The sequence below is a fragment of the Coregonus lavaretus genome (genome assembly GCF_964263955.1).
Source record: "Coregonus lavaretus genome assembly, chromosome: 5".
Lineage (NCBI taxonomy): Eukaryota > Metazoa > Chordata > Actinopteri > Salmoniformes > Salmonidae > Coregonus > Coregonus lavaretus.
The window spans coordinates 55200087-55223685 of record NC_139992.1 but is presented as its reverse complement, the minus strand read 5'-3'; positions in this window follow the sequence as shown (position 1 = coordinate 55223685).

The window sequence follows — 23599 nt, the reverse complement described above, 5'->3', positions numbered from 1 at the left end:
CATTCTTAAAATAAAGTGGTGATCCTAACTGACCTAAGACAGGGAATATTTACTAGGATTAAATGTCTGGAATTGTGAAAAACTGAGTTTAAATGTATTTGGCTAAGGTGTATGTAAACTTCCGACTTCAACTGTATTAGCCAAGGTACAATAATTGGATAATAAAATGGATGAGATCCGATCAAGAATATCCTTCCAACGGGACATTAAAAACGGTAATATCTTATTTTTCACAGAGTCGTGGCTGAACGATGACATGGATAACATACAGCTGGTGGGGTTTTCGGTGCATCGGCAAGATAGAACAGCTGCCTCCGGTAAGACAAGGGGTGGCGGTCTGTGTATATTTGTAAATAACAGCTGGTGCACGACATCTATTATTAAGGAATTCTTGAGGTTTTGCTCGCCTGAGGTAGAGTATCTCACGATAAGCTGTAGACCACATTATTTACAAATCCTGTCTCTGAGCCCTACGGACAATCCTTCGACCTCATGGCTTGGTTTTTGCTCTGACATGCACTGTAAGCTGTGGGACCTCATATAGACAGGTGTGTGCTTTTCCAAATCATGTCCAATCAATTGCATTTACCACAGGTGGACTCCAATCAAGTTGTAGAAACATCTCAAGGATCAACAATGGAAACAGGATACACCTGAGCTCAACTTCAAATCTCATAACAAAGGGTCTGACTACTTATAAGGTATTTTTGTTTTTATTTTTAATACATTTGCAAAATAAATTAAAACCTGTTTTTGCTTTGTCATTATGGAGTATTGTGTGTAGATTGATGAGAACATTTTTTTATTTAATCCATTTTAGAATAAGGCGTAACGTAACAAACAGTGGAGAAAGTCAATGGGTCTGAATACTTTACAAATGCACTGCATAACCACGGAGTATGTGCCTCTCAATGTCTGTAAATACATTGTACATGTATCTTTGGGATTCTGATAGAGTATGGTAAAACAAGCTGATAGTTGGATTTTTAATCTCGTCAGACAAAATACTGAGACAGCAAAAACAAACATTGTGCACATTGTGCACATCTGCACATGCAGATACTATCTACATTTGTGCTCAAAGCTGAAAATCCCCTTTTCATCCTCATGTGTATGTTTTATGATAGTTATCATACATCGACATAAATAATCATCCTTATCCTGTTAAAAAACCCATTATTAATTTGATAATTTTCTGTTCATTCCCAATTAAACCATCAACACACTGATGGAAACCAAACGGTTCCAAAGGCACTGGTGATTAAATCACCCATTTCCCCACAGTTTCCACAGCCACTAATAACGGCAAACATTCTCTCTCTCTCTCTCTCTCTCTCTCGGGGGCTAGAGGTCTATGTCACAGTGCCCTAGTCATATCAATCGTGAAGTGTGCCAGTTTTCATGCACATGGCATTTTGACTTCTGTGTATCTCATTCTAGTTTGTTGGTTGGTAGTGTTGAGTGTATGCAGATCTGTGTTACTGTAAGCAACAGAAACCACTACATGGTATTGAGAACACTCGCACTCTGCAATTCCTTTTACACACTCATTAAATGGCACAGATTCCTCTGCCCTGGTTGCTCCTACTTTTCACACTGGACTGTGAATCTAAAACAGTAGCCTTAAAATAGCAGGCTTCTTGTTCCAGCCCAGCTCTAACACACAATCATAATCATCCAATAAGACCTTGATCAGGTTTAATCCAATTAAGAGCTGGGCTGGAACAAAAGCCTGCAAACCAGGGCTGCAGTTGCTTACCCCCGTTCTATACTCATGGTCCTCCTGGTCTGGGCTGTGGGTTCAGGATGAGAGCAAGCAGATTCTCACAGACAGAGCAGGCCAACGTGGGGAGGGAAAGGAAAGGAAAGGGAAGAGTCAAAGTAAGAAACCGGAGAGTATAGGCAAAGTCTTTGAATCCCGCAGAATTCCTCTCCTCCTCCACTGCATATGTCCTCTGGGAAGCGACTGGAGCCTGTGGAGAGAGCGAGTTAAGATGGGGCCTGTCAGGAACAAAGCTCCAAATTCACATGATATGTTTAGCTAAAAGGGTGAAAGAGAAAATGAATCAATGCTTTGGTGGGATCAAAGACAACGCAAAAGTAAAGTCAAGCCGGTTGCCGTGGGACCAGCAGGAGATGCATATCATTTATAAGTTGTTTTCTGGCTCCACGTCTGATGTGGGGGGAATTTATTGCTATTGTTTGGAGGAGTGTAGACTGGGAACTGGGAAGCTTAGGGGGGGTTAAGAGCGGGGGTCAGCGTTTCACAGCGAGAGAGAGCTACCGCCTCGTCTGTTTTAAACAGCAGCATTCTGTTATCCGTGCCTGAGGGTCACACTACAGTAGCACCCTTCACTCAGAACTGAGACAACCAAAACAGATTCACGGTGCACTTCGTGGCCAACATAAATATCTAATCAACACGAACCACATAGGCTAAGTTGTGTCTATTTGTTTTGTGGCACCGGGTTAAGAATGTTCTTGTGAACCGTTTGAAAATGAAATCACTTCATGTCAGACTTAGTAAATAAACAAATGCTGTTCATTCATGTGATTTGAAAAACGGAATATTGTTGCCTATTGTTGTAGTTCTCTGCATAGGCTACAGAGTAAGATCAGATTATATTTGTTGTCATGGGAACACTGGCGTCATGACAACTCGTGTTCATTGTAATCGTTCCCCAGGTGTCAACCACAACTCAGACCACAAGTTCCTCTCAGCAGGCAAGACGAAGCTCGAGTAACACGTCAAAAAAACGAAAAAAGGCCTACGGCAAGCATAAAAACAAGTCACATACACTGAGTGTACAAAACATTAGCAACACCTGCTCTTTCCATGACATAAACTGACCAGGTAAATCACAGGTGAAAGCTATGATCCCTTATTGATGTCACCTGTTAAATCCACTTCAAATAGTGTAGATGAAGGGGAGAAGACAGGTTAAAGAAGGATTTGAGACAATTGAGACATGGATTGTGTATGTGTGCCATTCAGAGGGTGAATGGGCAAGACAAAATATTTAAGGGCCTTTGAACAGGGTATGGTAGTAGGTGCCAGGAGCACTGGTTTGAGTGTGTCAAGAACTGCAACGCTGCTGGGTTTTTCACGCTCAACAGTTTCCCATTTGTATCAAAGGATATCCAGCCAACTTGACCCAATTGTGGAAAGCATTGGAGTCAACATGGGTCAGCATCCCTGTGGAACGCTTTCGACAGCTTGTAGCCCTAACAAATTGACGCTGTTCTGAGGGCAAAGGTGTTCCTAATGTTTTGTGCACTCAGTGAAAGCCTACACACCCCTTGCACAGTCTTCACATTTTGCTGCCTTTATATTAAATCTAATAGATTTTTTTTTCTTACAGATCTACACAACCTACTCCACATTTTCAAAGTGAAATAAAGTTAGAGAAAATTATTACATTTAGTTGGGGATCATTGATGGACAGCAATATTCAAATCTTGTCTCTCAAATGTAGGTCAGGACTGAGACTAGACCACTTAGGAACACTCAACACCTCTTGGAAAGGCATTCTGGTGTGTCTTTGGCATACAAATGTGTGTAATTGTTTAGCTGAAAAACAAAACTATCCCAGGGTTAGGTTTTCAGAAGACTGAGGCGGGTTTTCCTTTAACTTTTAACCTGGGCTTTGCTTTTTTCATATTTCTTTTGATCCTGACAAACTTCCCAGTCCCTGCCAATGACAAGCATACACATAGCATGATGCTGCCACCACAATACTTGAAAATACAGGTTTTACTCTGTGTTGTGTTTGTGATTTGTGATTTGACTCAAAACTGTAGTTTTTAATTTAGGCCAAAAAGTTAATGTCTTTGCCATGTTGTCTTGCAGTATTACTCAACGGCCTTGTTGCAAACAGAAAGGATGATTTGGAGTGGAATTTTTAACACAGGCTTCCTTCTTTTCACTTCGTCATACAGGCCAGTAATGTGGAGTGAATGCAATATTGTTGTTCCCTTAGTATTTTCAAGTATTGTAGTGGCAGCATAATGTTATGGGTATGCTTGTCACCGGCAGGGACTGTGGAGTTTCTTAGGATCAAAATACATATGAAAGGGGTAAAGCCCAGGTATGAAGTTATAGGAAAACATGCTTCAGTCTTCTGAAAACCTAACCTTGGAACAGAGTTTCATTTTTGTATGGGACAATTACACAAATTTGAATGCCAAAGACACACCAGAATGGGTTTCCAAGAAGTGTTGAGTGTTCCTGAGTGGTCCAATCTCAGTCCTGACTTAAATCTGCTTTAAAAATCTGAGACGTGGTTTGAATATTGCTGTCCATCAATGATTCCCAAACAAAATGAATGAGCATGAGAAATGTTGACAAAAACAATGGACATACAGTTGAAGTCGGAAGTTTACATACACCTTAGCCAAATACATTTAAACTCAGTTTTTCACAATTCCTGACATGTAATCCTAGTAAAAATTCCCTGTCTTAGGTCAGTTAGGATCACCACTTTATTTTAAGAATGTGAAACGTCAGAATAATAGTAGAGATAATTATTTATTTCAGCTTGTATTTCTTTCATCACATTCCCAGTGGGTCAGAAGTTTCCATACACTCAATTAGTTTTTGTTAGCATTGCCTTTAAATTGTTTAACTTGGGACACATGTCTCGGGAAGCCTTCCACAAGCTTCCCACAATGAGTTGGGTGAATTTTGGCCCATTCCCCCTGACAGAGCTGGTGTAACTGAGTCAGGTTTGTAGTTTCCTTGCTCGCACACATTTTTTCAGTTCTGCTCACAAATTTGCTATAGGATTGTGGTCAGGGCTTTGTGATGGCCACTCCAATACCTTGACTTTGTTGTCCTTAAGCCATTTTGCCACAACTTTGGAAGTGTGCTTTGGGTCATTGTCCATTTGGAAGACCCATTTGCGACCTAGCTTTAACTTCCTGACTGATGTCTTGAGATGTTGCTTCAATATATGCACATAATTTTCCTTCCTCATGATGTCATCTATTTTGTGAAGTGCACCAGTCCCTCCTGCAGCAAAGCACCCCCACAGCATGATGCTGCCACCCCCGTGCTTCACGGTTGGGATGGTGTTCTTTAGCTTGCAAGTACCCCCTTTTTCCTCCAAACATAACGATGGCCAATATGTCCAAACAGTTCTATTTTTGTTTCATCAGACCAGAGGACATTTCTCCAAAAAGTACGATCTTTGTCCCCATGTGCAGTTGCAAACCGTAGTCTAGCTTTTTTATGGCGGTGTTAGAGCAGTGGCTTCTTCCTTGATGAGCGGCCTTTCAGGTTATGTCGATATAGGACTAGTTTTACTGTGGACATAGATACTTTTGTACTTGTTTCCTCCAGCATCTTCACAAGGTCCATTGCTGTTGTTCTGGGATTGATGTGCACTTTTCGCACCAAAGTACGTTCATCTCTAGGAGACAGAATGCGTCTCCTTCCTGAGCGGTATGATGGCTGCGTGGTCCCATGGTGTTTATACTTGCATACTATTGTTTGTACAGATGAACGTGGTACCTTCAGGCATTTGGAAATTGCTCCCAAGGATGAACCAGACTTGTGGAGGTCTACAAGATATTTTCTGAGGTCTTGGCTGATTTCTTTAGATTTTCCCATGATGTCAAGCAAAGAGGCACTGAGTTTGAAGGTAGGCCTTGAAATACATCCACAGGTACACCTCCAAATGACTCAAATGATGTCAATTAGTCTATCAGACGCTTCTAAAGCCATTACATAATTTTCTGGAATTTTCTAAGCTGTTTAAAGGCACAGTCAACTTAGTGTATGTAAACTTCTGACCCACTGGAATTGTGATACAGTGAATTATAAGTGAAATAATCTGTCTGTAAACAATTTTTGGAAAAATGACTTGTGTCATGCACTAAGTAGATGTCCTAACCGACTTGCCAAAACTATAGTTTGTTAACAAGACATTTGTGGAGTGGTTGAAAAACAAGTTTTAATGACTCCAACCTAAGTGTATGTAAACTTCCGACTTCAACTCTATGTTGCCGAAGAGTTGTGCAAGGTTGGTAGAATCTTATTCAAAATGATTCACAGCTGTAATGGCTGCCAAAGGTGCTTCCACCAAGTATTAACTCTGGGGTGTGAAGACATACGCAATCAATACATCCTCATTTTGTATTTCTTAGTAATTTGGAACATTTTCTACAATTTTTATTTTGCTTAAAAAATGTGGAGTAGGTTGTGTAGATCGATAGGGAACAAATCTAATTGAATCCCTTTTTAGATTACATTTTAAGACTGTGCAAGGGGTGTATAGACTTTAACTTACGACTGTATATGTTTTTGTGATTTCCTTCCAGTATTGGGGGAGGACTTTTATTTTTTGGTTCAATATCAAGGCAAAATACTAATATACAATATATACAGTATATAATTATGAAGTGTGAAGTTAGACTACATAAATAACTTTTGTCATGTGATGTAACGTTAGGCTATTAAAATGTTCAATATGTTTAATTTGTGGTTAAGGCACACCATAAAACATTGTCAATTTAAACCTCTGGAAATCTGAACCAATTTCCCTACTAAGAGGCAACTATTTTCATTCACCATTCTACAGTGGAAGTGACAGCAATCCATCAATGCACAAAACAATCAGGGGTAAGATAAGTGATTATATTGAAAGCACCATATGAAGAAATAAGTCCAAAAAAAACACACACACTCCTCTCAACCAAAACCCGCAAGCTTGTTTGATTGACGTGACAGTGAACATGTCGCAGCGTATTGTCTAGTGGGATGCGTATGTGTTTGGAGATGAGACCCAGTCTGTCTGCTGCTAGCTGAGATTGTCCCTGTGAGATATCCCAAAATAACAACAAAGGGCCCTCAGTGGGTCGGATGAAAGCCCTGTCACCAACCATTTCAGCACGGAAACAGTAGGAATGTCCCCTCCCCTACTGTAGCTCTGACTGACTGACACCACACTCATGTTATGGGAGAGGAAACATAGGAAATCTCTAGTTTGACCATGATAAGGTTTTCCAAATACAATGCAAGCTAATGAGATAATATCAAAATTAACACCAAATTGTCTCCATTTAATCTATTTTTGATCCTAGCTTCTCTCAGTGATATTGTTAATGTATACTCTATACTACAGGGGTTGCTGAGTGAGTGGATGAGTCAATTGAGAAGGGCTCTGAGAGTTTACACAGAAAGTAAGTTCTGATATATGGCATGTAGGCCTAATTATTCACTCACTGATCATGTGAAATGTGACCTTTTGTTTTATTATTTAATCTTTATTGGGGTACATTGTGTAATTGTTGTGTGTAGAGGTTATGCATCCTTTGTTGACAGACAGGATCCAGCCAGGTTGTGAAAACAGGCCTCTGTCACACTGTCAACACATAGTTGTTTTCACTGGGAAATCCCATCAATATTCCTCCTCTGTCCAACCTGAGAGAGACACACACAAGACTACAAACAGCAGGTCTTCATTGTTATTTCAAACTGGTACAAAACCCACCAGTTATTTTCTTATTCTATCAATGAAACTCGACCCAATTTGAACAATTGCCCAAATCAAATGGTAGTTGAGGAGCTAGCCATCATCTGACTTGTGGGCTGAGGTAGTGATCTGATCAGTAATTATTTAACTGCCTTTTTGTTCCATTTTAGAGAATGATTAGAGAACAATCAAATTGATTGTCTAAAAGCACAAATGAATGAATAGCAGTGATAGTGTACTTTACAAATTATTGTAGAAATTGATGATCATCACACATTCATTTGAATTGCTTTTTTTTTTTTACCAACTCTGAAAAATAACACAATATAGTATGACATATTACAGAGTCAACTTTTAGAATATACATTTCTTAATTGGACCCCAAAAAATGAGTAGACAGACAATCTCAACATTTCTATTGTTAACTCAACACATAATGGACCATACTTCTGTAAGAACTTGCTTTCTATATTTCCTTTTGAGGTAAAAAAAAAAATAGCACTGAGAAAAATAGCACTGTATAGATGTGTACATTGGTGTGGCTTCACCTTAACTGGAAAATAGCCACATATTGCTATTTTCTTGGCCAACATTGCCCTCAAGTGGGTAAAATATAGGGTGCACTAAATGCCTCAGTACTCAGCAACAAAACAAGTCCTAGTAGGCAGTGTTACTTTAGATAAACTACTGTATTGTAATGAATAATGTAATGCATTTACATACCAATATAACATTTGTTTGTCAATAATATTAGTCTCCATATCTATGTTGGGGTAGGTTTTGGTGGCTGCCATAAAAAGGGGTTAGCAGCTGACATGTAATGCTTGCATCCCATGTTGTTCATAAACTCATTAAGCTTATCCCTGCATATCAACAGAAGTGGTTGCAGATATCCTGCTATCTACAAGCAGCAAATTGTTTAAAATCAGTCATTTTAATATCAAAGCACTTAACACAAGTATCGTAATGACTTGCAGGTGGGATATCCATGCTGGTTCTCAAAGCTGCATTTGAAGAAAATTACAGCATATTTATCCAACATGTACAGTACAGTGAGTGCTCAACAAGCAATATCATATTACAGAAGATTGCTCTGCATTTTTCGGCCATTTTCCTAAATTACATTGGCCTTTGATCTCTGCTAAAATTGATTGACTTGAATGGTTTTCATTTCAAAGTCCTGTCTATTTACACTGGTAAACAAACGCTAAGACATTTAAGGGTGAGTGAGTGTAGCAGGGATAGTGGAGGAGAATGATTACAGGATCTTTTGATACCCCATGTTTTTAGTCAACGCTCATTTAGCCACTTCACCTCTGATTTCTTGATTTCTTCATCTTGAATTGAACTCATATAGGACCAAAACTTTTCCCACCACAACAAATGTAATTGCTTTGCCTCTAGTTGTTGGTGGTTTGCATTATGAGATTCTGAGCATTAACATATGAATCCTCTTTTCGAGAGTGCCATATACAGTGCCTTCAGAAAGTATTCACGCCCCTTTACTTTTTCCACATTTTGTTGTTTTACAGCCTGAATTTAAAATGGATTCAATTGAGATTTTGTGTCACTGGCCTACACACAATACCCCATAATGTCAAAGTGGAATTATGTTTTTAGTAATTTTTACTAATTAATGACAAATGAAAAGCTGAAATGTCTTGAGTCAATAAGTATTCAACCCCTTTGTTATGGCAAGCCTAAATAAGTTCAGGGGTAAAAATGTGCTTAACAAGTCACATAATATGTTGCATGGACTCACTCTGTGTGCAATAATAGTGTTTAACATTATTTTTGAATGACTAGCTCATCTCTGTACCTCACACATACAATTATCTGTAAGGTCCATCAGTCGAGCAGTGAATTTCAAACACAGATTCAACCACAAAGACCAGGGAGGTTTTCCAATGCCTCGCAAAGAAAGGCACTCATTGGTAGATGGGTAAAAACAAAAAAGCAGACATTGAAGCATGGTGAAGTTATTCATACGCCCAGTCACTACAAAGATACAGGCATCCTTCCTAACTCATTTGCCGGAGAGGAAGGAAACCGCTCAGGGATTTCACCATGAGGCCAAAGGTGACTTTAAAACAGAGTTACAGAGTTTAATGGCTGTGATGGATCAATAACTTTGTAGTTACGCCACAACACTAACCTAAATGAAGGTTAGTACTAAAAAGAAGGAAGCCTGTACAAATATTGCAAAACATGCATCCTGTTTGCAATAAGGCACTAAAGTAAAACTGCAAAAAAATGTCCTGAATGCAAAACGTTTTGTTTGGAGCAAATCCAACACAACACATCACTGAGTACCACTCTTCATATTTTCAAGCATGGTGGTGGCAGTATCATGTTATGGGTATGCTTGTCATCGGCAAGGACTAGGGAGTTTTTAAAGGATAGAAATAAACGGAATAGAGCTAAACACAGGCAAAATCCTAGAGGAAAACCTGGTTCAGTCTGCTTTCCAACAGACACTGGGAGACAAATTCACCTTTCAGCAGGACAATATACACTGGAGTTGCTTACCAAGACAACATTGAATGTTCCTGAGAAGCCAAGTTACAGTTTTGACTTAAATCGGCTTGAAAATCTATGGCTAGACTTGAAAATGGCTGTCTAGCAATGATCAACAGCCAACTTGACAGAGCTTGAAGAATTTTAAAAAGAATAATGTGAAAATATTGTACAATCCAGTTGTGCAAAGCTCTTAGAAAAGTACCCAGAAAGACTCACAGCTGTAATTGCTGCCAAAGGTGATTCTAACACGTATTATTGACTCATGGGTGTGAATACTTATGCAAATGAGATATTTCTGTATTTCATTTTCAATACATTTGCAAAACTTTCTAAAAACATGTTTTCACTTTGTCATTAGGGGGTATTGTGTGTAGATGGGTGATAAAAAACAAAACAATTTAATCCATTTTGAATTTAGGCTGTAACACAACAAAATGTGGAATAAGTCAAGGAGTATGAATACCTTCTGAAGGCAGTGTAAGTTGAATACAATCTACAGATATTATTGTATAAAGCAATGGAAAACAGAAAAATGTAGATACTTGTGCTGTCTTCAGTAGGTGGGCTGTTGGCGTAGGCCTAGTTTTGTTAGAAATGATTATCATAATTTGGATATTATTATTTTGGAGTAGTCCACTGCTTGCTCACATGGTGCTAATGAAAGAACTACAACAATGTGGTCAAATCCAGCCGAAAATGGAAGGTCTCTTGTTATAAGGAGTTAAGTCAAACAGGTCAGTTGGGTGGGATGGCATGGGTGGGATGGGGTGGATTTCATTTAGGGTTTACTGGCTAACTCATTCTTTTTTTTTTTTTCAAATGGTGGAACCGATTAGCATAGTATTTATTGTTGCGGGTAGGGTGTGCATGTACTATGAATTTACTGTTATATTGAATACCATGTAGAAATGTGTTGGACATGCACTGACAATGCTGATTATTATTTACTTTATAATAAAATAAAAACAATAAAAAAAAAAAAAAGATGATTATCATCAAAACAATGAAAAGGTTAGCTGGGGTTTGGTGATATAAAGGATTATACCTATAAACTAGAATTGTAGAATTTTAAATTGTTAGAGGCTAATGTTTTAAAATGTAGGCTAGTATAGTATCAGTAGTAGTGACTATATTATAAATACTAGTGGGACAGCCTGGGACAGTAAAGGGTTCTGCACACATCACCACGTTATTAACACCACGTCATATTAAAGGCCCACAAGAGCGGAGATTGAGTTTTTTTAACTGAAAGACGATGCCCATAGCTTACCAATAATGTTGCACAACGAATGAAGTCAATAAGTCATGGTTTTAGTCAAAGTACGATATATTTGGGCTTGAAGTGGGAAATCCAAAGTGGGAACTTCAGATTTCTCAGTGGTAATGCCTTTTGTTTCCCTGATAAAATGACGTGCAGATCTATCTGCACCTACAAGCATGTTTCACATGTGCAGCCTTATTACTTCCTGTTTAGAACCTAGGTCGAAAAAATACAGGTTAAAACCGTAATGATTCCATGCAGCAGCATTCTAAAATTAACAAACTCATGGGACTAGCGCCGTTGATAATTACTAGCGCTGTTGCTAACTAGCAACACTGGTCCCATGTTTGCAAAGAGTTATAGTCCCATTGTCTTAACCTTTGTCATCTTCAAACTAGTTTACAACCTGTTGCTACTGTGGCTGCAATGAACTTCGACCTGGAGCTGTTGGATGGGCTGACGGTGAAATGGGGAGTAAGAAAATAGCTAATATTATTCTGATAAGTAATGATGTTTGTTTTTATAGCCATGGTAGCCAATGTCACATTGAATGTGTGAAGTAGCTAAGCAGCCTGGCAAGGCATATGTTAACCGAACGACTAATCAGGGACTAACGTTAGCGTCATGCTAGTGTCACCTAGCTAACATTAGCTGGATAGCTACTGACATCAAAAGTGGATAAAGTAGATACTGTATTTGAGATATCAACACAGCTGGGACACTATGCCATTTCTGGAGACAAGTTTATAATGCATGGTGTGCTAAAGTAGCATAAATAGTAGGCCTATGGGTCACTAACTAGCTATACAAATGTGTGACTCGTTTCAGGAAACTAGGCGTATGTCGCTGTCACGATCGTTGAGAGACGGGTCAGACCAAGATGCAGCGTGATATGCGTACATACAGTGGGGAAAAAAAGTATTTAGTCAGCCACCAATTGTGCAAGTTCTCCCACTTAAAAAGATGAGAGAGGCCTGTAATTTCATCATAGGTACACGTCAACTATGACAGACAAATTGAGGAGAAAAAAATCCAGAAAATCACATTGTAGGATTTTTATGAATTTATTTGCAAATTATGGTGGAAAATAAGTATTTGGTCACCTACAAACAAGCAAGATTTCTGGCTCTCACAGACCTGTAACTTCTTCTTTAAGAGGCTCCTCTGTCCTCCACTCGTTACCTGTATTAATGGCACCTGTTTGAACTTGTTATCAGTATAAAAGACACCTGTCCACAACCTCAAACAGTCACACTCCAAACTCCACTATGGCTAAGACCAAAGAGCTGTCAAAGGACACCAGAAACAAAATTGTAGACCTGCACCAGGCTGGGAAGACTGAATCTGCAATAGGTAAGCAGCTTGGTTTGAAGAAATCAACTGTGCGAGCAATTATTAGGAAATGGAAGACATACAAGACCACTGATAATCTCCCTCGATCTGGGGCTCCACACAAGATCTCACGCCGTGGGGTTAAAATGATCACAAGACCGGTGAACAAAAATCCCAGAACCACACGGGGGGACCTAGTGAATGACCTGCAGAGAGCTGGGACCAAAGTAACAAAGCCTACCATCAGTAACACACTACGCCACCAGGGACTCAAATCCTGCAGTGCCAGACGTGTCCCCCTGCTTAAGCCAGTACATGTCCAGGCCTGTCTGAAGTTTGCTAGACTGCATTTGGATGATCCAGAAGAGGATTGGGAGAATGTCATATGGTCAGATGAAACCAAAATAGAACTTTTTGGTAAAAACTCAACTCGTCATGTTTGGAGGACAAAGAATGCTGAGTTGCATCCAAAGAACACCATACCTACTGTGAAGCATAGGGGTGGAAACATCATGCTTTGGGGCTGTTTTTCTGCAAAGGGACCAGGACGACTGATCCGTGTAAAGGAAAGAATGAATGGGGCCATGTATCGTGAGATTTTGAGTGAAAACCTCCTTCCATCAGCAAGGGCATTGAAGATGAAACGTGGCTGGGTCTTTCAGCATGACAATGATCCCAAACACACCGCCCGGGCAACGAAGGAGTGGCTTCGTAAGAAGCATTTCAAGGTCCTGGAGTGGCCTAGCCAGTCTCCAGATCTCAACCCCATAGAAAATCTTTGGAGGGAGTTGAAAGTCTGTGTTGCCCAGCGACAGCCCCAAAACATCACTGCTCTAGAGGAGATCTGCATGGAGGAATGGGCCAAAATACCAGCAACAGTGTGTGAAAACCTTGTGAAGACTTACAGAAAACGTTTGACCTGTGTCATTGCCAACAAAGGGTATATAACAACGTATTGAGAAACTTTTGTTATTGACCAAATACTTATTTTCCACCATAATTTGCAAATAAATTCATTAAAAATCCTACAATGTGATTTTCTGGTGAAATAAATTCTAATTTTGTCTGTCATAGTTGATGTGTACCTATGATGAAAATTACAGGCCTCTCTCATCTTTTTAAGTGGGAGAACTTGCACAATTGGTGGCTGACTAAATACTTTTTTCCCCCACTGTATCTAACAAGTAATATCTAACAATTTCACAACATATACCCAATACACACAAATCTAAGTAAAGCAAAGGTATTAAGAATATGTAAATAAATATATGGACGAGCAATGTCAGAGCGGCATAGACTAAGTGGCCAGCGATTTCTAATCTATGTATATACGCAGCAGCATCTAATGTGCTAGTGAATGCTATTTAACAGTCTGATGGCCTTGAGATAGAAGCGGTTTTTCAGTCTCTCGGTTCCTGCTTTGATGCACCTTTACTGACCTCGCCTTCTGGATGATAGCGGGGTGAACAGGCAGTGGCTCGGGTGGTTGTTGTCCTTGATGATCATTTTGGCCTTCCTTTGACATCGGGTGCTGTAGGTGTCCTGAGGGCTGGTAGTTTGCCCCCGGTGATGCGTTGGACAGACTACACCACCCTCTGGAGAGCCCTGCGGTTGCGGTCGGTGCAGTTGCCATACCAGGCGGTGATACAGCCCGACAGGATGTTCTCTATTGTGAGGGTTTTAGGTGCCAAGCCAAATTTATTCTACCTCCTGAGGCTGAAGAGGCGCTGTTGCGCCTTCTTCATCACACTGTCTGTGTGGGTGGACTATTTCAGTTTGTCAGTGATGTGTACGCCGAGGAACTTGAAGCTTTCTACCTTCTCCACTGCGATCCCATCGATGCGGATAGGGGGATGCTCCCTCTGCTGTTTCCTGAAGTCCACGATCATCTCCTTTGTTTTGTTGATGTTGAGTGAAAGGTTATTTTCCGTGCAGCACACTCCCAGTGCCCTCAACTCCTCCCTGTAGGCTGTCTCGTCATTGTTGGTAATTAAGCCTACTACTATTGTGTCATCTGGAAACTTGAGGATTGAGTTGGAGGTGTGCTTGGCCACGCAGTCATGGGTGAACAGGGGGTACAGGAGGGGGCTGAGCATGCACCCTTGTGGGGTTCAGTGTTGAGGATCAGCAAAGTGGAGTTGTTGTTTCCTACCTTCACCACCTGGGGGTGGCCCATCAGGAAGTCCAGGACCCAGTTGCACAGGGCGGGGTTCAGACCCAGGGCCTCAAGCTTAATGATGAGCTTGGAGGGTACTAAAATCAAATCAAATCAAATCAAATTGTATTGGTCACATGCTCCAAATACAACAGGTGCAGACATTACAGTGAAATGCTTACTTACAGCCCTTAACCAACAGTGCATTTATTAAAAATAAAACAACAACAAAAAAAGTGTTGAGAAAAAAAAGAGCAGAAGTAAAATAAAGTGACAGTAGGGAGGCTATATATACAGGGGGGTACCGTTGCAGAGTCAATGTGCGGGGGCACCGGCTAGTTGAGGTAGTTGAGGTAATATGTACATGTGGGTAGAGTTAAAGTGACTATGCATAAATAATTAACAGAGTAGCAGCAGCGTAAAAAGGATGGGGTGGGGGGGGCAGTGCAAATAGTCAGGGTAGCCATGATTAGCTGTTCAGGAGTGTTATGGCTTGGGGGTAGAAGCTGTTGAGAAGTCTTTTGGACCTAGACTTGGCACTCCGGTACCGCTTGCCGTGCGGTAGCAGAGAGAACAGTCTATGACTAGGGTGGCTGGAGTCTTTGACAATTTTGAGGGCCTTCCTCTGACACCGCCTGGTATAGAGGTCCTGGATGGCAGGAAGCTTGGCCCCAGTGATGTACTGGGCCGTACGCACTACCCTCTGTAGTGCCTTGCGGTCGGAGGCCAAGCAGTTGCCATACCAGTCGGTGATGCAACCAGTCAGGATGCTCTCGATGGTGCAGCTGTAGAATTTTTTGAGGATCTGAGGACCCATGCCAAATCTTTTCAGTCTCCTGAGGGGGAATAGGCTTTGTCGTGCCCTCTTCACGACTGTCTTGGTGTGTTTGGACCATGATAGTTCGTTGGTGATGTGGACACCAAGGAACTTGAAGCTCTCAACCTGTTCCACTACAGCCCCGTCGATGAGAATGGGGGCGTGCTCAGTCCTCTTTTTTTTCCTGTAGTCCACAATCATCTCCTTTGTCTTGGTCACGTTGAGGGAGAGGTTGTACTATGGTGTTGAATGCTGAGCTATAGTCAATGAACAGCATTCTTACATAGGTATTCCTCTTGTCCAGATGGTATAGGGCAGTGTGCAGTGTGAAGTGGGTCTAGGGTGGCAGGTAAGGTAGAGGTGATATGATCCATCTCAACGCACTTCATGATGACAGAAGTGAGTGCTATGGGGCAATAGTCATTTAGTTCAGTTACCTTTGTTTTCTTGGGTACAGGGACAATGGTGGCCATCTTGAAGCATGTGGGGACGGCAGACTGGGATAGGGAGAGATTGAATATGTCCGTAAACACACCAGCCAGCTGGTCTGGTCTGCGCATGCTCTGAGGACGCGGCTAAGTATGTCATCAGGGCCGTCTGCCACGGAGAAGGAGATCCCACAGTCCTTGGTAGCGGGCCGCGTCGGTGGCACTGTATTATCCTCAAAGCGGGCGAAGGCGGTGTTTAACATGTCCGGAAGCAAGACTTCGGTGTCCGCGACATGGCTGGTTTTCCTTTTGTAATCCGTGATTGTCTGCAGACCCTGCCACATATGTCACGTGTCTGAGCCTTTGAATTGCAACTCCACTTTGTCCCTATAATGACATTTTTCCTGTTTGATTGCCTTGCAGAGGGAATCACTACACTGTTTGTTTTCTGCCATATTCCCAGTCACCTTGCCATGTTTAAATGCTGTGGTTCACACTTTCAGTTTTGCGTGAATGCTGCCATCTATCCACGGTTTCTGGTTAGGGTAGGGTTTAATAGTCACAATGGGTACAACATCTCCTATACAGTTCCTGATAAACTCAGTCACCGTATCAGTATATACATCGATATTATTGTCTGAAGCTACCCGGAACATATCCTAGTCCGCGTGCGTGATCAAAACAATCTTGAAGCTTGGCATAGCAGTGCGGTCGTGTTTACTGTAGTGTCCTATATGTAAATAGCCTGTTTTTTGTTTTTTTGTCTTTTTCGTATATATTTTTCGATCTCACTTTCCATCCTTTAACTAAATATACTTTCCTGCAACCCGCCTCACCCAATGTGGAACGGATTCTGTTGTTTCTTCATACATTTTTATCCAGAACCTCTGGCTGAAACTAGCCAGCTAGCCAGCTAACTAGCTACTTTCTATTAGCCACCGTTTAGTGGTCTTCACCACTGTCTGTGGCCGTGGCCTGTACTTCCTACCAGCCAGCTCTAGCCTGGACAATTGTCGGCCACTCTGCACATCGCGCTATCGAGCCAGAGCATATCGGATTTTCTGCCGGAACAACTGGACCTTAACAACGGATCATCGCTAGCCAGCTAACTAGCTACTTGCTATTAGCCACCGTTTAGCGGTCTTCACCATTGTCCGTGGCCGTGGCCTGCACTACATACCAGCCAGCCAGCTCTAGCCTGGACTATTATTCGGCCAGTCTGCACTGTCTGCACAGCGTGTTATCGACCCTGAACATATCGTTTTTTCTGCCGGAATCACTGAACCATTAACACCGGATTCATCGCTACTAGCTAGCTGCAACCAAATGGACGTTTTGTGGTTGGCAAATCAGCCCTGAGTTAGCCTTGAGCCAGGCCCATCTCCCGGCTATCTACCTCCTTGTCAACCGGACGGGACCTCCTAGTGTTGACACGAAGCCCCGCCGATCCAACACGACTGGTCTGCCGATGAAATCGTCTGATGTGGTTACAACAGGCTTCCCGTTACAACGTCGACCACGAAGATCCATCTGCTAGCCCCGGCCCGCTAGCACACGCTAGCCGTGGCCTCTTGCTAGCTAGTGCTGTAGCAGCCCCCGAACTACCTCCGAACTCTCCTATTGCTGTTCACCGGACCTTATGATAACTCAGCTATACAGCTGATGCCTGCTGGACTGTTCCATTTTACGGTACCGCATCCTGTTTATGTTTAGCCTCAGACCAAACTTTGTCGCCATTACCAGCTGTTGTCTTAGCTCTCTCGAATTACACCTGTGATTGCTTTATGCCTCTCTCCCATGTCAATATGCCTTGCTTATTGCTGTTTCGCTTATTTCTTATTGTACTATTTCACTGTAGATCCCCCAGCCCAGCTAAACCTGCCTTAGATAGCTATTTTGTCCCACCCCCCATACACGCGGAGACCGACTCAATCGGTGCCTCCAGTGATGCTATCTCCTTCATCGTTACCCAACGCTTAGGTTTACCTCCACTGTACTCCTATCCTTCCATATCCTTTTCTGTACATAATGCCCTGAATCTATTCTACAACGCCCGGAAACCTGCCCCTTTTTTTCACTAGAAGACCAGTACTTAAAGCCTTTAGCCATATCTTTATTCTACTCCTCCTCTGTTCCTCTGGTGATGTAGAGGTTAACCCAGGCCCTGTAGCCCCCAGTATCACTCCTACTCCCCAGGCGTTATCATTTGTTGACTTCTGTAATCGTAAAAGCCTTGGTTTCTTGCACGTTAATATCCGAAGCCTCCTTCCTAAGTTTGAGGTATTCACTGCGCTAGCACACTCCGCCAACCCTGATGTTCTAGCAGTGTCTGAATCCTGGCTTAGGAAGGCCACCAAAAATTCAGAAATGTCCATCCCCAACTACAACATTTTCCGTCTCGATAGAACTGCCAAAGGGGGTGGGGTTGCAATCTACTGTAGAGATAGCCTGCAGAGCTCTATCGTACTATCCAGGTCTGTGCCCAAACAGTTTGAGCTTCTACTTCTAAAAATCCACCTTTCCAGAAATAAGTCTCTCACTGTTGCCGCTTGCTACAGACCCCCCTCAGCCCCGAGCTGTGCCCTGGACACCATATGTGAACTGATTGCCCCCCATCTATCCTCAGAGTTCGTACTGCTTGGTGACCTAAACTGGGATATGCTTAACACCCCGGCCAACCTACAATCTAAACTAGATGCCCTCAATCTCACACAAATTATCAACGAACCTACCAGGTACAACCCTAAATCTGTAAACATGGGCACCCTCATAGATATCATCCTGACAAATTTACCTTCTAAATACACCTCCGCTGTCTTCAACCAGGATCTCAGCGATCACTGCCTTATTGCCTGCGTCCGTAATGGGTCCGCGATCAAACGACCACCCCTCATCACTGTCAAACGCTCCCTAAAACACTTTAGCGAGCAGGCCTTTCTAATTGACCTGGCCCGGGTATCCTGGATGGATATTGACCTCATTCTGTCAGTAGAGGATGCCTGGTTGTTCTTTAAAAGTGCTTTCCTCTCAATCTTAAATAAGCATGCCCCATTCAAAAAATTCAGAACTAAGAACAGATATAGCCCCTGGTTCTCCTCAGACTTGACTGCCCTTGACCAGCACAAAAACATCCTGTGGCGTACTGCATTAGCATCGAACAGCCCCCGCAATATGCAACTTTTTAGGGAAGTCAGGAACCAATATACACAATCAGTTAGGAAAGCAAAGGCTAGCTTTTTCAAACAGAAATTTGCATCCTGTAGCACTAACTCCAAAAAGTTTTGGGACACTGTAAAGTCCATGGAAAATAAGAGCACCTCCTCCCAACTGCCCACTGCACTGAGGCTAGGAAACACTGTCACCACCGATAAATCTACAATAATCGAGAATTTCAACAAGCATTTTGCTACGGCTGGCCATGGTTTCCACCTGGCTACCACTACCCCGGCCACCAGCTCTGCACCCTCCGCTGCAACTTGCCCATGCCCCCCCCCCCCCCCGCTTCTCCTTCACACAAATTCAGACAGCTGATGTTCTGAAAGAGCTAAAAAATCTGGACACCTACAAATCAGCTGGGCTAGACAATCTGGACCCTTTCTTTCTAAAATTAGCCGCCGAAATTGTCGTAACCCCTATTACTAGCCTGTTCAACCTTTCTTTAGTAACGTCTGAGATCCCCAGAGATTGGAAAGCTGCCGCGGTCATCCCCCTCTTCAAAGGGGGTGACACTCTAGATCCTAACTGTTATAGACTTATATCCATCCTGCCCTGCCTTTCGAAAGTATTTGAAAGCCAAGTTAACGAACAGATCACCGACCATTTCGAATCCCACCGTACCTTCTCCGCTATGCAATCCGGTTTCCGAGCTGGTCATGGGTGCACCTCAGCCACGCTTAAGGTCCTAAACGATATTATAAACGCGATCGATAAAAGACAGTACTGAGCAACCATCTTCATCGACCTGGCCAAGGCTTTCGACTCTGTCAACCACCGCATTCTTATTGGCAGACTAAATAGCCTTGGTTTCTCTAATGACTGCCTCGCCTGGTTCACCAATCGCCTGTGTCAAATCGGAGGGCCTGTTGTCTGGACCTCTGGCCGTCTCTATGGGCGTGCCACAGGGTTCAATTCTCGGGCCGACTATTCTCTGTGTATATCAATGATGTCGCTCTTGCTGCTGGTGACGCTCGGATCCACCTCTATACGGACGACACCATTTTGTATACATCTGGCCCTTCATTGGACGCTGTGTTAACAAACCTCCAAACGAGCTTCAATGCCATACAACACTCCTTCCGTAGCCTCCAACTGCTCTTAAACACTAGTAAAACTAAATGCATGCTCTTCAACCGAACGCTGCTTGCACCCACCCACCCGACTAGAATCACTACTCTCTGCGGGTCTGACCTAGAGTATGTGGACAACTACAAATACCTAGGTGTCTGGTTAGACTGTAAACTCTCCTTCCAGACTCACATTAAGCATCTCCAATCAAAAGTTAGATCTAGAATCGGCTTCCTATTTCGCAACAAAGCCTCCTTCACTCATGCTGCCAAACATGCCCTCGTAAAACTGACTATCGTACCGATCCTTAACTTCGGCGATGTCATTTACAAAATAGCCTCCAACACTCTACTCAGCAAATTGGATGTAGTCTATCACAGTGCCATCCGTTTTGTCACCAAAGCCCCATATACTACCCACCATTGTGACCTGTACGCTCTTGTTGGCTGGCCCTCACTACATATTCGTCGCCAAACCCACTGCTCCAGGTCATCTATAAATCACTGCTAGGCAAATCCCCGTCTTATCTTAGCTCACTGATCACCATAGCAACACCCACCCGTAGTCTGCGCTCCAGCAGGTATATCTCACTGGTCATCCCCAAAGCCAACACCTCCTTTGGCCGCCATTCCTTCCAGTTCTCTGCTGCCAATGACTGGAACGAACTGCAAAAATCTCTGAAGCTGGAGACTCTTATCTCCCTCACAAACTTTAAGCTTCAGTTGTCAGAGCAGTTTACCGATCACTGCACCTGTACACAGCCTTTCTGAAATTAGCCTACCCAACTACCTCATCCCCATATTGTTATTTATTTAGCTAATTTGCACCCCAGTATCTCTAATTGCACATCATGTTTTGCACATCTATCATTCCAGTATTATACGAAATTGTAACTATTTTGCACTATGGCCTATTTATTGCCTTACCTCCATAACTTACTACATTCGCACACACTGTATATATATTTTCTGTTGTATTTTTGACTTTATGTTTTGTTTACCCCATATGTAACTCTGTGTTGTTGTTTTTATCGCACTGCTTTGCTTTATCTTGGCCAGGTCGCAGTTGTAAATGAGAACTTGTTCTAACTGGCTTACCTGGTTAAATAAAGGTGAAATAAAATAAAGACCAGCGTTGAATAGTCCTTAGCACGGGTACTTCCTGTTTGATGCTTACGCCGATATTGTCAATTATATATTTTCTGTAATTTATCGCTTTTTAAAAATACCTTCTTGAGGATACTCAATATCTGTTCCATGCTGATAAATCACTAAGATATGGTTCCACATTGTTTTGTATTATTAGTTCATGCAATGTTAGTAAATCAAATAATTGAATCAAATCCCCAACTGGATCTTTATTAAAATTCCATTTGCCACTTTTGTCATTGGTGCTATGATTCAATGTGTTACATTGCATCTGCTCGTCTCTCTCTCCTGACCATTTTGAGTAATTCACAAAGGACTAATTCTGTACTTCTTTTTATGATGATTTACCACATCAAAGGCCCGTAACCTATTCATTTTATAATGCCTTACACACTACGGGAATAAAACCCAATCTCTTTATAATGTACTTTAAACATTAAGGGAATAACACCCACTCTCTTTATAATGTATTATCATTAAGGGAATTCTGCGCCCATCTCTTTTATAATGTACTATCAAACATTAAGGGACTAACACCCACTCTCTTTATAATGTATTATCTTTAAGGGAATCCTGCACCCACTTGTTTGTCCTCTGTTGCTTTTACTCATTACTTCGAACACACCCTATTTTGAATCATAGCACCATGTCATTGTCTAATTTGATATTCTCCTTACATCCATTTCCGCACTCAAATACCACTCATCTGTTCCCCTCAAAAAAATATTAAAATTTTAAACATTTGTTACAGCTCAGCTTCACCACAGACAAGCAAAATTTGACATAATCAAAAAAATGAAAGTCTGCTTACCTGTTAGTTCAGCTGTAAACTGCATCCTGTTCGTTCAGACGCCAATCTGTTATGATGGGTTTCTCGGGTATCAAGTAATTCATGATGCAAGAAGATATTTAACACTTAGATGGAGAGTTGATACAAATATTTAATAGATTCGGTACCGGGTTCGTTTAACAAATGGCACATCTTGACATCCGAACTACTTATAGTCCTTGTCACATATTGCATCCACAACATCTGTTAACCATCAGTGGGCACTCCCTTCTTTGATGTTATTACCTTTTACCCCAAGTCAGTATATCCCATCTATCAATCATTCTAAGATAAACAACAGTAACTTTCCTTGACATACTGGAATCCTTGTGTGGCTGTGTGGCACAAAGAATCACTTATCCCATACATTTAACCTTGTTCCCACAACACTGTGAAAAGACATCATAACACATGCAGAATTGTCATCTCATTGTGACATACACTACATGACCAAAAGTATGTGGACACCTGCTCGTCGAACATCTCATTCCAAAATCATGGGCATTAATATGGAGTTGGTCCCCCCTTTGCTGCTGTAACAGCCTCCACTCTTCTGGGAAGGCTTTCCACTAGATGTTGGAACATTGCTTCCATTCAGGCACAAGAGCATTAATAAGGTCGGGAACTGATGTTGGGCGATTAGTCCTGGCTCGCAGTCGGTATTCCAATTAATCCCAAAGGTGTTCGATGGGGTTCAGGTCAGGGCTCTGTGCAGGCCAGTCAAGTTCTTCCACACCGATCTCGACAAACCATTTCTGTATGGACCTCGCTTTGTGCACGGGGGCATTGTCATGCTGAAACAGGAAAGGGCATTCCCCAAACCACAAAGTTGGTAGCACAGAATTGTCTGGAATGTAATTGTATGCTGTAGCGTTAAGATTTCCCTTCACTGGAACAAAGGGGCCTAGTCCGAACCATGAAAACAGCCCCAGACCGTTATTCCACCTACACCAAACTTTACAGTTGGCCATATGCATTCAGGCCGGTAGCGTTCTTCTGGCATCTGCCAAACCCAGACTTTTCTACCGGAGTACCAGATGGCGAAGCGTGATTCATCACTCCAGAGAACGTGTTTCCACTGCTCCAGAGTCCAATAGTGGCAAGCTTTACACCACTCCAGCCGACGCTTGGCATTGCGCATGGTGATCTTAGGCTTGTGTGCAGCTGCTCGGCCATGGAAACCAATTTCTTGAAGCTCCTGACAAACAGTTATTGTGCTGTCGTTGCTTCCAGAGGCAGTTTGGAACTCGGTAGTGAGTGTTGCAAACGAGGATAGATGATTTTTACGCACTACGCGCTTCAGCACTCTGTGGTCCTGTTCTGTGAGCTTATGTGGCCTACCACTTCGCG